Here is a 15604-nt window from a genome sequence, read left to right as displayed (position 1 = left end):
TTATTAATATCAGACATTTATTATACAGAAATTGATAAAGCATCTATCAGACATCGATACAACAACATAATTTGTTTTTGAATTTTTTTTTTATTTATTGTTCCATTTAACTTATTCAAGATTTAATACTTCATAAATATTTCTTATCTGTAATTATTGAAGAAATGCACCGTATATCCTTAAATTATTAGGACAAAAGGATATTTATTAATATCAGACAACCATACAGATCATTGTAAAAAATTAATAAACGTGTAAATCACATATTATTATCCATAACCTCAAAATTTATGGAAATTGTCAGTTAAACTTTCTTATCTAACTTTTTTATTTAACCTTTTGATATTTTTTTTATTTAACCTAATCTCTCTCTCTCTCTCTCTCTCTCTCTCTCTCTCCCTCTCTCTCTCTTTTCATCTAGATCGATTTTCATCTAGACTAATGAGATCATCAAACAAGAAATCGCTGCGTAATCATCAAATCTCCTTTTCTTTATCAGATTCGCATTTACGTAAGATGGAAGAAAAATTTAAAATGATATTTGTTTCGGTATAAAAATTATTAAAAATTTCGTAATTCTAGATTAATTTAATTCTTGTTAATTTAGGAAAGCGTAATAAATGAAATAGTACATAATAAAAAATTAAAAAATAGTTTCTACACATTAGGCTGTATACTAGCTAAACAATTCGTAACAGGCATCAATTAGGAAAGTTTCCTTGTTTTTGTCTTAGGCCATTAAGACAGAGGAAAGTATTAATTTTATAAAATATTTTAATTTAAGTAACCTGAAAACTTAAATAATCTTTGACTACTATTTCGAAACATTTTCAAAATCAGTTAAACAATGAGTTTTAGGAAATAATAGAAGACAGTTGAGCAACTGTTTTACTGCAAAAATCAATTTTGGAGCTTGAGCAAATGGCAAGCCGCCAAAACGAACAACAGGTGCGTCTCACCTTTCAGCTTCCTAATTCATGTGTTCTTTTCGAAAAATTGATTTATCTCCCTCAACAAGTAAAACTAGTTCGAGTTTCAGAATGTCTTATTTAATTTACCAAATTCATAATTTTTGCGGAACGAATGAATATACTGAATTTGACTGAATTATTGCTTACTTCTATTGATGAATTTAAAAAATAAATTATTTTTAACAATAGTTAAAACGCAAAGGCTATAATGATAGAAACCTATTTTAAATTGTGCTTCAATAGAAAGGTTAATATTTAGAAATTAAATTTTGAATCGAATTATTGAAATATGCGAATAACACTCCATGTTGAATATGATGTGTCAACTATTTTATTACCTAAAATGAATTTCTTTCTTTCTTGAAAATAGCTCAAAATCTAAATGCGCATTTATTCACAACTTAAAAAATGATTATCCCTAATAGTTACTTTGTATGTATGATTGTAGTCAACAAAAGAAATTTTTAATTTTGCGTTGAAGTTGGAAAAGGAAAAAGTCGATCAATTAAAATCTAAGTTATACAACAAAGTGGTCAAAATTGAAAAATATTATAAAAATAGGATGACATATATGATGCAAAGGCATTTTGAAAAGAATCAGGTAATTTTTTCCCGAAAATCGGTTTCCCGACTCCGTTTGCCCGACAAGTACAAGTCAGACATGATCGTTTGCCCGACAACTCATTTGTTTGGCAGTGCATTTGCTAATCTTTTAATGCTATCCAGAATTAACAATAATTCAAGAAGGAGGTTTCGAGTCTTTTATTAAGCAGAAGAGAATGTTTACAACATAAACAATCACTACATAAACAGTCATTAAATATCACTTGCACTTTCTCGCCATAAGTGACCCAGCCTTATTTTAAAGGTTAAGCAGTTGCCAACAAGGAATTTTATACTAATTTCTCTTACATGCCAGCACTGTAGGACAAATTAGCGGGAAAATACAGTGTTGCGTAAACTAATTCTATTTCAAATTATGGTACTAAGAAATAGAATTCCCTCAGGAAAATTGACCGGAAAGGAGGCAAGTGAAGATAACTTAAGAGGAATTGATAGGGCATATACCAATAATGCTAAAACTGACCGTCTTCGAAATACCTTTTCTGAGCATCTAAACAAGATATTGGTTCAATTCACGGAATATTTACATATACATGTTTGCACTGTGATAACTGTTGATATATATCTTTGGAAGATTTTGTTTTTAAAAAATTATGAACAAAAAACTTTCAATTTTTCAAAAAGTTGCATCAAAAATCTTTCATGAGTCAAAAAGTGTTCCTGTTGACGCTAAAACATTATCACGGCATGCAACTGATATAATCTCTCAAATGTCCCCAAAACATTTCAAAGCTATATCATAAGTAGTTTTATAAAAAAAGTGCATCAAAAAAGGTTAGTTTTAGCATTATTAGGGATTTAATGCATGCCCTACAGATTCCCCTAAATTTTTCATACTGAACTGATAAAAAATTTATGGTCTGAACTATTAAAATTCGGAGAAATTTACCGTTTTTTTTTTACTCTGTGGAAGCACTAGAATGCTCGGTAGTTTTCACCAAAGCGCTTTGGTAATATTAGCAATAAAATATAATTTTATAAATGTATAAAATTTGCTAAATGTGGAAAAATATGATAATTTTGACATCGCACGCTAGAGTACGGCATGAAAAACCTTTATTCGGTTAAATTTACTTCTTAGTCTTGTATTTTTTGCTAAATGAATGGTAATAAGATCTATAATTCTTAAAACCAGAATTTCCGATGAACCATTGGCATAAGAATGGAAAAATTACCCAATGAATGGTTTAAATACCATATATTTTGGTTCGATTAACTAGAATTAGGGGTTTTTTTTCACAAAAATTGTCCTTACCATACAGAACGGTACTTTAATAAAAAATTTCTCCATGTGCATAAGCATTAAAGAATAGAATTGCTTAATAATTCATTTTTTATTAATAACGCTGGATCTTTATCAATTTATTCCGGAAATTTAAGTCATTCTCTGTGTGTGATTAATTGAAGGGTGAATTAATGTGGCTTGTGAGCATAGAAAGTTCTCCAAATCTCAGCTTGCATGTACATAACCTGGAAGAGAGGTAAATGAAATCAATAATCTATTCAACTAGGAAGGTAGTAGAGCTTAAACTTTTAAGAGTTGAAACAATTTAATGATAATGGCTTTTAAAATTTGTCAGTACAATCGAATTATTTCAATGCAATTTGCATACCATAATAGAACATGATATATCTGAGTTCCATAAGAGTTCCATTATTTTTGAATTGTTGCAGTGTGCATGGATGAATTCAAACCAGGTAATGTATAAAATGAAAGAAAAATATAACTGCGAGAATAACTGACTGAAATAAAAGTAAAAACTGTATGGAAACAGAGAAACAAAGATAAAAAAGCCTCCCTATAGATGAATTTTGAAGATTTAAAATTTTGACCAGCAAAAAAGACCCTGTGTAACTTAATTACTTTGAGGTTATGTAATGAACAAAAACTTTATTAGTAAAAAAATAAAAAGACATCTTTAAAAAAGATAAAACTTCATATAATATTGTAAATTTTGGATGTTGTAAATAAACTCGAATCTAAATTCTTATTAAGCTTATAAATCTTCATAAAAATAGTTTGTAGTATATATATATATACAGTTTCAATAAACATGCATGACAAAACGCTCATCATTATCCGAAAGTATGATATAGTAAAAACGCGATTACATTTGAAAAACCAGACCTTACATTAGTGTTCCTCATGATTTCATGTTAGAAATAAGACAATTTAAAGAGTCTTGTGTTCTGTGGAAACAGGTCATTCCCAGAGTTCCCTGCATATTCTATAAAAGTTCAGGTCTGGAGATCTATCTAGAAAATTTACCCAGTGAATGTGTTCTTTTTTTTTTAGAGAAACATCAACCAGGATACCTCTAATTGAATTCATGTTGTCGCCCATTTAAATGGAATCAGAACAAACGTTGTCCTGAAAATGTAAACAAGGTGCTCTAACCAATCACAATGACTATTTCAAATACATCAAGAAGTATGTTCAACAAGATGCCTGTCAATGCTACAAATGTTCAATGTCTTGGACATTGCTAGGTAGATAGGGATCTTTGATTAATTCATTCATTTACAGTACTAAAAACCATTACTTGCCCTCGAATGTAATCAACCATAAGGGTAAGGGCAAGGTAGGTTTGAAATCTTATTTTTTTATTCAAAAAAAAAATTGACATTTTGTTCACAATAGGGAACTTAACCTGTGCAATATAGAAATAAGTTGCGAACAGGAAATGAAAGCAACTATCAATTGAGGGTTACTTCTAAATTAAAATATTATTCACAGTATAAATTGTGCATTTCAACATTGTATAAATTGTAATTAAATATTCAATTTAGTCGTAAGAAAAGTTGTGAGAATTCTTTCTCAGAGCCTTTTTTAAAAGTTTTAAAAGATTTGCCTTTGTGTGAAACAGGAAACTATCTGCAACGGAATATCTTTCAATACCGATCGAATAAAAATTCCGTATCTCAGAAGCAATAAATATTAAAAGTATTAAACAAAATACTATGTATTAAAAAGTACAAAAATACTTCATGTAGCAGACCATATAGAAATAACGACAACAATTATACATAGAAAGTCTTCAATCCGAAAAATATTTATCTTATGGCATGCTTTGATTTCAAAAAATTGAAGAAAAGAAGTAAGCCCTTGAACGCCAATTTAAAGCCTAACCTTAAAACTCAAATAATCTTTGTCAACTATTTCCACTTTTTAACCGCTGTCTATTTTTTGCAACTAAACTTAGAGTTAAAAGGCGTTTTTATAGGGAATAAAAAAATTTCTACTGGAAATAGTATATAATGGATTTGTTCTAAAGCCCGCAATTTTTACGAGAAGTAAAGAAAACATTAGATTTTATTCGCGTATTTTTCTTTATAAGGCTGTTGCTGGATATTTGACAAAAATATTAGGAAAGGAAAATGATGTTATCATGCAGCATTTTAAAGTACTACATAATATGAAAATAGCTGATTTAATATTTATTTTGCTACAAGAAAAAAGAGTTTTTTCTTTAAAATTTTTTAAGGCTTTATAAATGAGGTGAAAGAAACTTTTGCATTCTATTAGGAGCAGTATTAAATTTAATCCTATCGAATGAAAATTTCTCAACTGAGGCTCAAATGCGAAAAAAAAGATCAGGAAAATTTTTAAATGTGGTTCCAAAGACATAATTCATTTTTTCTTACACTGAGAAATATGCAGTCATAACTACGTAAAAGGGAATAATGTTTTACCGCGTTTTCTGGCTCCATGGGAACACCAAGCAGTACGGTGCATTTTAACATATGACTTTAGTAAGAACTTTTGATAAAATTAGCAATAAGATATGGTTTTATTATCGCGCTGTTTGGTACAAAAAGCTGTAAAATTTGGTAAATTTTACCTCTAATAAGGTATACTAATAAGGTAAGGTATAGATTGATAACCTCTATTTTATATAGTGAATACTTGCTGACTTCGTCCTTGCTTCGCTTGTTGTTTTTATTTCTATACAATCTATAAGCTAGCATCCATCAACTTTTAAGGCTATAAAAAACATATTTAAAAAATACAAATTCCTGAACATGACGGAACTAAATAAATAACTTAAATGTTACTCATCAGGCAGTCTCAACATCCTAAAATGGAAGCGTAGGGGTAACGAGTTTAAATACCAACAAAACCCTGAATGCATCGTATTTATATTTTATTTATTGTTACGCATACATATGCAGACATATGAACTCCTTACAAATTTTGACTTATAAGTCCTCGTCAAGTCAAAGAACAGATAGCATGAAATAGAGAAGGACATCATTAAGATACATCCAAGAATACAGCAAGACTCTAACCCGCTGCAGCAGATGCATTGCAGTGTCTCTATTTTGTGTTACCTGTACTTCAAGTTGAAAATACCATATAATAAATCTTACTTAATAATAAGAACATTGGTTTGCGTCTATTGTGTAACAATAAATAGACAAATATTTCGAAAAACAATGTTTTTTTTTATTATTTGTTTTACAAAGGAGGCTCCCTGGCCCGTGCAAAACAAAACACTATTTGAAATATGGGTCTCGGGTTCGAATCAAACCGTAACCCTGAATGTGTAACAATAAATATGTATATATTTGGTTTAAATACATATACAGTCTCGTAAGCTTAAAGAAAAGAATGAATTGTCTCTTTGTCAAATTGAAGAACAATTAACACAGAAATATTAAAAGCAGCAGGAAGATATTGAAATTGCTACCTCTACGATTCAGAGTGTTTAACGGAAGAAGAGTGCTTAGAGAAAGCCCCAAAAATGAATGATTGGTTATTTTACTTGCAATGAATCCTAGGGACCTTCTACCAGAGTTGGCCAAAAATGTAATCGATTACATTTTTTGATTACAGTAATCAATTACTTGTAATCATGATTACAATTTTCAAATATTTTGATTACAGCTGTAATCATGATTACAATATTGATTACAGTAATCAATTACTTGTAATCGTGATTACAAAGTTTGATTACAGCTGTAATCATGATTACATAGTCGATTACAGTAATCAATTACTTGTAATCATGATTACAAGTAATTGATTACTGTAATCAAAATTGTAATCATGATTACAGCTGTAATCAAAATTTTTTGAAAGTTGTAATCACGATTACAAGTAATTGATTACTTGTAATCGTGATTACAAGTAATTGATTACATAGCTGTAATTATCTGTAATCAATTACAGTTGTAATCGATTACTGTAATCAACGGCCAACTCTGCCTTCTACGCAGTGTGTTATCACTGACCCTTCGTTCTCTGAAGAGTGGGTGCAGTAGAGACGAATCGCGCTTTTACACTGGATGTATATTTTTGCTGTCTTTCTCAAACTTGTGTTGTCTCTTATTCAAATTGAAGAGAATTTTTAAGCTGTAACTTTGTAATTAAAAAGAAACCCACGTATGTATGTGAATAAGTAGCTAAATCACATAACCACCTCTAAAAATGCAAGACACGGATATCATAGCTTGATATAACAGAGTTTAGAATTCTTAAAACACTTTAATTAAAAGTTTGAAGCCATCATTCATGCCCCTTTTTTTTCTTGTAAAAATAAATAAATTATTAAAAGAAATAACTAACCGTCATCCAACTCCCACCCACCATTTAAATAAACCATTCATGTGTAAACAAATCGTTTCTATTATATTCAGTAAAAGGCATAGATATCAAGCGATTAAAATTACCAAATAAATCCTGAAATGAATGATACAGAACATTTTGGTAAATTTATCATTATTCTGGTATAAAAACCATTTATTTGGTTAAATTTGCTTTTTGGTTTTGTAATTTTACTAAATGTGAGGTTATAAGAATTATAATTTTGGAAACCAATAAACCGTTACCACATAACGAAGGGAAAATTACCAAATGAATGGTTTAAATACCGTATTTTAGTTTAATTGCCAGAACTATCGTTTTACCTGAATAGTCTTTACCTTAAAAATATGGTAATTTTGCCAAAAATTGTTTCAGTATTAAGTTTTATTGCTTTTTAAGGTATATAGCCACATATAGTAATTTTTTTTCTTTCTAAAAGTGTGCCAATAAAGACTACATAACCTCTAATTCTCGTGTCTTGTATTCATTAAAGGAAATCTGGTTTTGGGTGTTATTTCTGTAAAATCATCACCTTGAAATTCTTGCTCATAACTATTTATGAAGAATATTAAATGGTGAAAAATAAACCGATTTTCAAATGATTAGGCGAATTATGAAATCCAACTAAAGTATGAGGTAACATCCGAAATACCTCTGCTACCCAGTATAAAACTGATTATTTTCAATTCATGTAAATGTATTTTCTGGCTCAGTATGAAGAACTTGGTTCTTTTTAAATTTTATATACGTTTTCAAATTTAGGAATGTGCCTCTTTTTCCCTCTTTGGTTGAGCCAAATGATAGTAGAAATTAATCTTTCTTAATTTTGATTACATGATGCTACGATTCAATTTTAACTGAAACATGATTGAATCTAACACCTTAAAGTTGCAGCAAATTTACACGGTATTGTGGTTCATTTGCCGATATTTTGATTTAATGTTGAATAGACATTTTTTGAGAGTGGACTCGACACGAGCTCCAAGTAAGTTCACTCAAGAAATATAATTAGTTTTATAGCTTCAATAGCGTGTGTTTTTATTTTTTTGATCAGAAATACTTGCAGTAGTAGTAGTTACTTAGGTCAATTTCTAATACCAGCGAGTTTGCTAGAAATCAAGCGAATTTTTAAGGAAGAGGGTGCGTTTCTTGTTTTTTTTTTCAGTGGCGCTATTTATAGCCAAGAATACGACACACGCCACAACCCATTTTAAAAAGAAGACCCAATTATACCCCATTCATTCATCCATTAATCGCAATTTTGACCTGAACCAAAGAATGATCAATCTCCAATTCAGCAGCCACAGAGGTATTGATTTGTTACGTGAATTTGAAAGACTTAGTGATCCCGACGGATTTAACATGCACCTGTCACCATTTAATACACGGAAGTATTTAATTTGTAGTTCAATAGCATTTAGTCGAAAGTTCCTAATACATTGAACCCCGATATTGTTTGAGTTTGCCTCACACTTAATATTATGCCGAGTCAAACCATATGGCCTTTATTGTTACCAAATTAATCATTCATAAAATTTATTATTTGTTAAATGGTTCAACTTGAATGGAAATATGATTCCATTTAACACCCTATAAAGATTAGAGCAAATTTACTAGGTATTATGGTTCAGAGTATCTATTTTATAGTTGGACGTAGAACTTTTTTTGAGAGAGAGTGTGTGAAGTAACTATAGGTCAAAGTTCTAGTGCACTTTTTTTTCAATTTTTCCACCTCCCAGATAATATTGTAATCTCCATGTATCTGAAGTCATAAAATTTTATGGGATCCATAGAGTAAAAAGGTTGGGGAAATAACAAGTGATAAAAAAACTAAAGTAGGTAATATAGTTCGTTTTTTAGACTGAACTGGGACTGCTAAGATAAAACTGTTTAAATTTTGGGCTATCACTTCTGTTTAGATATGCCATAGTAAATGTATTTTGCTCTAAATGTGTAATACATCTGAATCATAGAGCTCATTTCATAAAATCTTCAAGAGTTTTAATTAGTTTTAGCGAAGCGGTCAACGTGCTGTTCAGTGAGCATTTTTCAAGATAACCAGTTTATAGAACTTTTAATGCAGCTCTTACTTTCTTTCTCTTTTTTTCCTTGCTGTTTCTAAAAGAATAGTTTGACTTCGTATTTTTGCTTAAACATTTATTTCATTTAAAAAATCACAGTTTAATTTCATTATAAAATTTGACTATTTTTTAAATATTTCGTGAAATGTGAGTCACGCGTGAGTTTTGTGCATTCCGTCAAATTGTTCGTTATTAAAATCAAAATTTAAAGATTAGTTAATATAAAAATTGTCTATTCTAGGAAGTTAAATTTAAACACTGTTTGAAATATTAAGGGTAGAATTGAAGCAATGTTGTAAAATGAGAAAAAAAAATTCAAAACTAATTTTTTAAAAATTATACATTAATGTATAGCTTTTTTAATTAAACATTTTTGTTTGTGTAATTAAATTGATATTTCATATTAGTTAAGCTTTTAATTTTGATTCTTATGTTAAATGTGCTGACTTACCATTGTTCACTTTGAAACTCACATTTTACGTAAAACTAAACTGCGCTTTTTTTAAAATAATAATAAAAAAATTTCAAAAATGTTAAGCCGAATTTTACCATTATATTTAATTTTTTATTTTATAACCGTCATTGAACAGTCGACCCAATTTATTGGGTTTACTATTACTTATGTTCAACTCCGTAGCCTTGTAATTTTGAACGCAATCCAGAAGACAAAGGAACTCCTAGATCAAGTATTGGAAGAAATTTGCCATCGTGGGGGACTAGTTGCTGGAACTAACCCGTATTTACGTTGCATGGAGTGGAAAACCACAAAAACCTCCCTTGGTTAGCCTGAAGGCAAGGTGAGCACTGTGGTCGATGCGAGCCAGGTGCGAAATCTACTAGCAATCGCTGGGCTTCGAACCAGTTTCACCTCATTGGAATACGAGCGCTCTAATCTCTGAGCCACCACTGTTCAATCTTTATATAGAGAAAAAATTAGAGTTCTGCATTAAAATTTTTATTAATGGTATGAGGTCGAAAATTGTCTACGCTTCTGCTCGCTCAAAATACTTTGCCAATAATATTTTTTTAAAAATTAGCGTATTTAACTGTCACTTGAAAACCAAGAAAATATTGGATTTAATTCTGGTAATATACATAATCGAAAATATTCATAATCAAATCTTTGAATTTTATTTCTTGAAACCTATCTTTTGTAGTTTCATCAACAACAAAAAATATCGAAATTTCCGCGATTCGCTTTTTAACATAAAGGAGATACATAGAAATTTTGCAAACAAAATAGAACTGAGAAACAGATACTTGAAACCTAATTTTTTTTTTTTTTTTTTTTGCAAGCCGTACATCCATTTCCGTTTTCCCTATTTATTCCATACATCAAACAGCGAAAACTATAGCGAAACTTTAATATATCTTTATCATTTAGAACTTGTCTGCCCCCATCATCTTGCATATGGAAAAATATATTTTGTTTTCCCATTTATACCTTAAAAGCAACATTTATTTTCCATCTCCATCAACAATTGAATACATTTTCTCCTTCTCTTTCCATACCATTATCCAAACAGAATATAAAGTATTTGTTTTGAGAAATTCTTTTCAGAATTTTGCATTTTTATAAAATATCTTTAAGTGCTTTCAAAATTATTCTTGTTTTTAAATTTTAACTTTAAAAAAATTAGTTTAATGTATCTAAGATTAATTTATATTAGAACCTGCTGGGTGATTATAATTAAACAGAGTAAAAAGTTTTGGTGTATAGTTGCCACCAATTTTGGTGTTAAGATGAGCAGAAATTATTTACAGCACAAGCTCTGTTGTAGTTTTATTTATTTATTCATTCAATTTTTTTTTTTACTGACAGTACATTTTTTCATGCGCATTAGAATAAATTTAGCAGCTCCATTGCAAAAGCATTTAATTTAAAAAACAAGCACATTTTTAGTAACATATTCGCCTTAATTCTTTCAAACAATCTTTATTCTATCAATTTAATATAATTTTTTTCACAGTAAATGCATGTGTGCTTAAAAATGTATTTAGTTTACTGCAGCACCAAAAATTGGCGAAACTATGCACCAAAATTCTTTACTGCGAAGTTGCACTTAATAATAGAAAAATAGTAAAAACATAAATAACAAATGATTTTTCCCCAATAGGTTACAATTTCTGAAAGGTAACAAATGATATTTCCCCAATAGAATCAGTAACCAATGGTAACTTGTTATTTCATCTGAGTATACGACAATTTTTTTTTTTACAATGTCCACCCGAATTGAGATTTATCATTCGGTTATCAGGTTGGCAGATTTGCTGACCAACCATTCAGGGGCACCATATTAGGGGACCCAACATTGCTCCCACAGTAAGAAGGACAGATATTACAAAGAAGGAAAAAACATGCATGCTTAGTCTGGGATTCAAATCCAGGACCTTTCTGATATGAGGTCAGCTCACTAGCCACCATACAAAACGGTCGGCATGTGAAAAGAAATAAAAATCAGTAATGTGCGCCTACATTACAATTGTAATGATGAGGCGGGAACGCGCAGTCTGAGAAGACAGTCATGAAGCTGTTTTACAAGAATGTTTTTCGACCCAGAGACAATTTAAAACAGATTATTTTTTCCTGTCTAGTGCACTCTCAGAAATAAAACTCTCACTTTAGACGATTCAGCACCTCTTAAACTGTATTTTATTTATTTTGAGAATCATTTCGTCACGAAATCACGTGATTTGTGGCAACGAAAATGTTTCCTCAAACTCGAACCACATCGCAGTGCATTGTGGAAGATTCTCAACTAGAATGAGGAAACTTAAATAAAGACTAGACGATTGAAAATAAAGGAACGAAATAATCCGACGAGACTGTATGATGGTCCAGTAGTAAGCCACGTACCAAAAAGATTCGAGGTTCGAAGCCCGCTTTGTGCATGTGTGTAATTTATCTCTCTGTCTTACCTGTCATTCTTTTGTTGTTTGGGTGACATTGATCCAATTATATGGTGCCCACGAGAAAATGATTACTAGAAAAGTTAGATACATTAGGAACTACAAGTTCGTTTGTTTGTTTGTTTGTTTGTTTGTTTGTTTGTTTGTTTGTTTGTTTGTTTGCTTGTTTGCTTGTTTGTCTGTTTGTCTGTTTGTCTGTTTTTTTGCTTGTTTGTTTGTTTGTTTGCTTGTTTGTTTGTTTGTTTGTTTGTTTGTTTGTTTGTTTGTTTGTTTGTTTGTTTGTTTGTTCGTTCGTTCGTTCGTTCGTTCGTTCGTTCGTTCGTTCGTTCGTTCGTTTGTTTGTTTGTTTGTTTGTTTGTTTGTTTGTTTGTTTGTTTGTTTGCTTGTTTGCTTGTTTGCTTGTGTGCTTACTTGCTTGTCTGTGTGCTTACTTGCTTGTTTGTTTGTTTGTTTGTTTGTTTGTTTGTTTGTTTGTTTGTTTGTTTGCTTGCTATCTTGTTTGTTTATTTGCTTGCTTGCTTGCTTGCTTGCTTGCTTGCTTGCTTGTTTGTTTGCTTGTTTGTTTGCTTGTTTGTTTGTTTGTGTTTCGTTTTTTTGTTTGTTTGTTTGGAAAGAAAATAGAATGCTGAAATATTACTTTAATTTTGACGAAATTCGTATCCTCGAAGAAGTAACGATAGTTATTTCGTCACTTTGCTTGGAGCCTATACCAGGAAACAGTTTCGTCAAATACAAAGAAAGTTTGCTACGGAACAAAGAGTGCGACAACAGAAAGAAACGTCTTTTAAATAATATCTTATGACGCTATCCATCGATTAACTATTGACTTTTCTTCTTCTGTAAAATTCAAGTATTCTCAGATGACATGTCCATTGATTCAACTATATTCAAATGAAATGCCTCGTCATTCTGATCCATGATTATTATTTTACAGCTTTTTGAAAGAACAATTTTAATTATAATCACCCAATACAAACTAAAATATGTTGAAAAAGCGAAGGATTATTCCACTGCTGTGAGATAATTAGAAGTTTTAATTTTACACTGGTTTTCTTATGAATATATATAAAAAACATTTTTATGCATTCACACTTAATACTAAGGTGTGTTAGGTATAAATAATATTTTTTTAAATATTTCTTGAAAAAAAGTAGACAAATAAATTTCTAGTGTCACGTGCTGAACAAAACCATAGAATTTCTCTTAAAAACAATAAAATCATATAAAGAAACTTTTTGTAATAAAAAAAAACTTTTGATCATACTTAATGCACAATAATAAGTTCTTTACTTATGTTTTTCTTACTATTCAATTTCATCTAGATTAGCCAGCAGTGCTAAATTACCTCAGTGCAAAATTGTAAAATCAATCAAAAACTGAAAAATGTATTTGCCATTCTAAGGTTGAATTGTCTGACAAACACTTCAATAAAATAAAGTCTACTATTGCTTTTCAAAAAATATAGTACAAGTCTCTGTGATATTTAAATAAAGGTTTTGAAAACAGTATTTTCTAGAACTATGTTTTTATCAATACAACTTTTAAGAGCTCTATCCATGTCAAATGTCAACTTCTGATTCATTCTTCTTAAGAAGTAGGATATTTTAAACATTTATTTATACTATTTGTTAAAGCTTTCCCATTATTAGATATTTTTATATTTGGTTATTAGATATTTTTTACATATTTTTATTAAAATAAAAGTGGATTCTATTTTTAAACAAAACCATTAGAAGTCGGTTTTTATGAATGTTGAGCACTTACGGTGCAAAAAATATTGCACTGAGACAAAAAATATTTCCATTTATTTAAGTTGTTTGTCTTCTTTATACATTATTATCTGTGTTTAAAAATAACTTTTTTATTTCGTAGGAAAAGTCCAAAAAGAGGATATAAATATTAATTAATCAGTAATTTAAATTATGGTGTAAAATGTAATTAAAACTAAATATTATTGCAACGCGTGCAATTTATTTACAGTTACTCCATTTATCACTTTTTTCATCCCCTGTAATAAAGATTTTATCCATAATAAATGTAAATACTAGTTTACGCTAAAACTTAAGCTAGAACAAAAATTAAATTTTGAGCAAAAAATAAAAATTTACACGGTTTAAGATTTATCATACAAATTATTCCTTAAGCTTATTATAATTTAAATAAATATTTTCTATAATTTTAAATTACTAAAAGCTAAATTTGCAAAACTGTAAAAATAGTTGGTAGATAGGGATGTGCCATACTGTAGTCTTTATATGGCTGAATAAATTATATTCAGTTCCTTAACAATTGATTAAGGAATCATGACGCATATTGTGAAATAAGTTTACTTGTTCAGCCCCTTATTATATTGTAAATAACATAAAAAATAGCTCTAATTTACAAAATATTAATATTTTGTCTCTTTTTAATCTGATGAGAGATAATTAATAGAAAATTTTAAGTAATGGATATAATACATATTCATGTAATAAACAATAAACTATAAAACAACAATAATTTATTTATTTTTGTTAAAGATTAGTCAGAAAAACTCATACCGAGCTAACACGTGCTACGCTTCGATAACAGCTGCAAATCGTGATGAATTTTACAATTTATTGTTACTAGTTTTACCGTTGTTACTTATGCCCCTTGCCAATGCAAGCAAGCCTGCTATGGGAATCCAAGCAAATTTTTAAGGCAGAGGGTGCGTTTATTGTTTTTCAGTGGCGCCATGTATAGTTAAGAAAATGACTTCAGTCACACATACGTCACAGTCCTTTTACAGGCAGGACCCAGTCATACTCCATTCCTTAATCCACAGATCGTAATTTTGACCTGAACCAGAGACGTGACATACCCCAGAGAATTTGATTTGTTATCGAAACTAGGTGGACTTTGTGAGTACGACGGAATTAACATGCTCCAGTCACCACTTAATACACGGGGATTCTTTGACCAGTGGATTCGAAGTCACGATCACGAGCCCAACGTCCTACCAACTAGGCTATTCTGGCCTAATTCCTAAGACAATATTAGAAAGTTGTATTAGAATGTTGTCATACTGATGGCTTATAACTAAAAATGCACAGTCATTATCGTCTTTTATTATAAATAAGAGGTTCAGTGGAATTGTAACTCAATTATTGATATGAATCTAATAAAATCGAAGAAATTATAAGGAGTGTAAATTACATAAACATATATTAAACTTATAAACACCATAAAAAATATCTAATTTTTTGTTATCACTAGCGGAAGACAGAAAGTGCAAAAAAAGTTATTTAAAAAACACACAGGTGAATTCTACATAAAATTTTTAGATTTGAAGAAATTACTATTATTTAAATCTAATATAAAATATGCCTTAACTTTCTATGCGCAAACATTTTTTTTCATATTACAGCTTTCAAATAACCCCATCTTTCAACTGGTTTTGAAATTATTCA

This window comes from Parasteatoda tepidariorum, chromosome X1 (genome assembly GCF_043381705.1).
Source record: "Parasteatoda tepidariorum isolate YZ-2023 chromosome X1, CAS_Ptep_4.0, whole genome shotgun sequence".
NCBI lineage: Eukaryota > Metazoa > Arthropoda > Arachnida > Araneae > Theridiidae > Parasteatoda > Parasteatoda tepidariorum.
Note: the sequence above shows the minus strand (reverse complement) of the source record.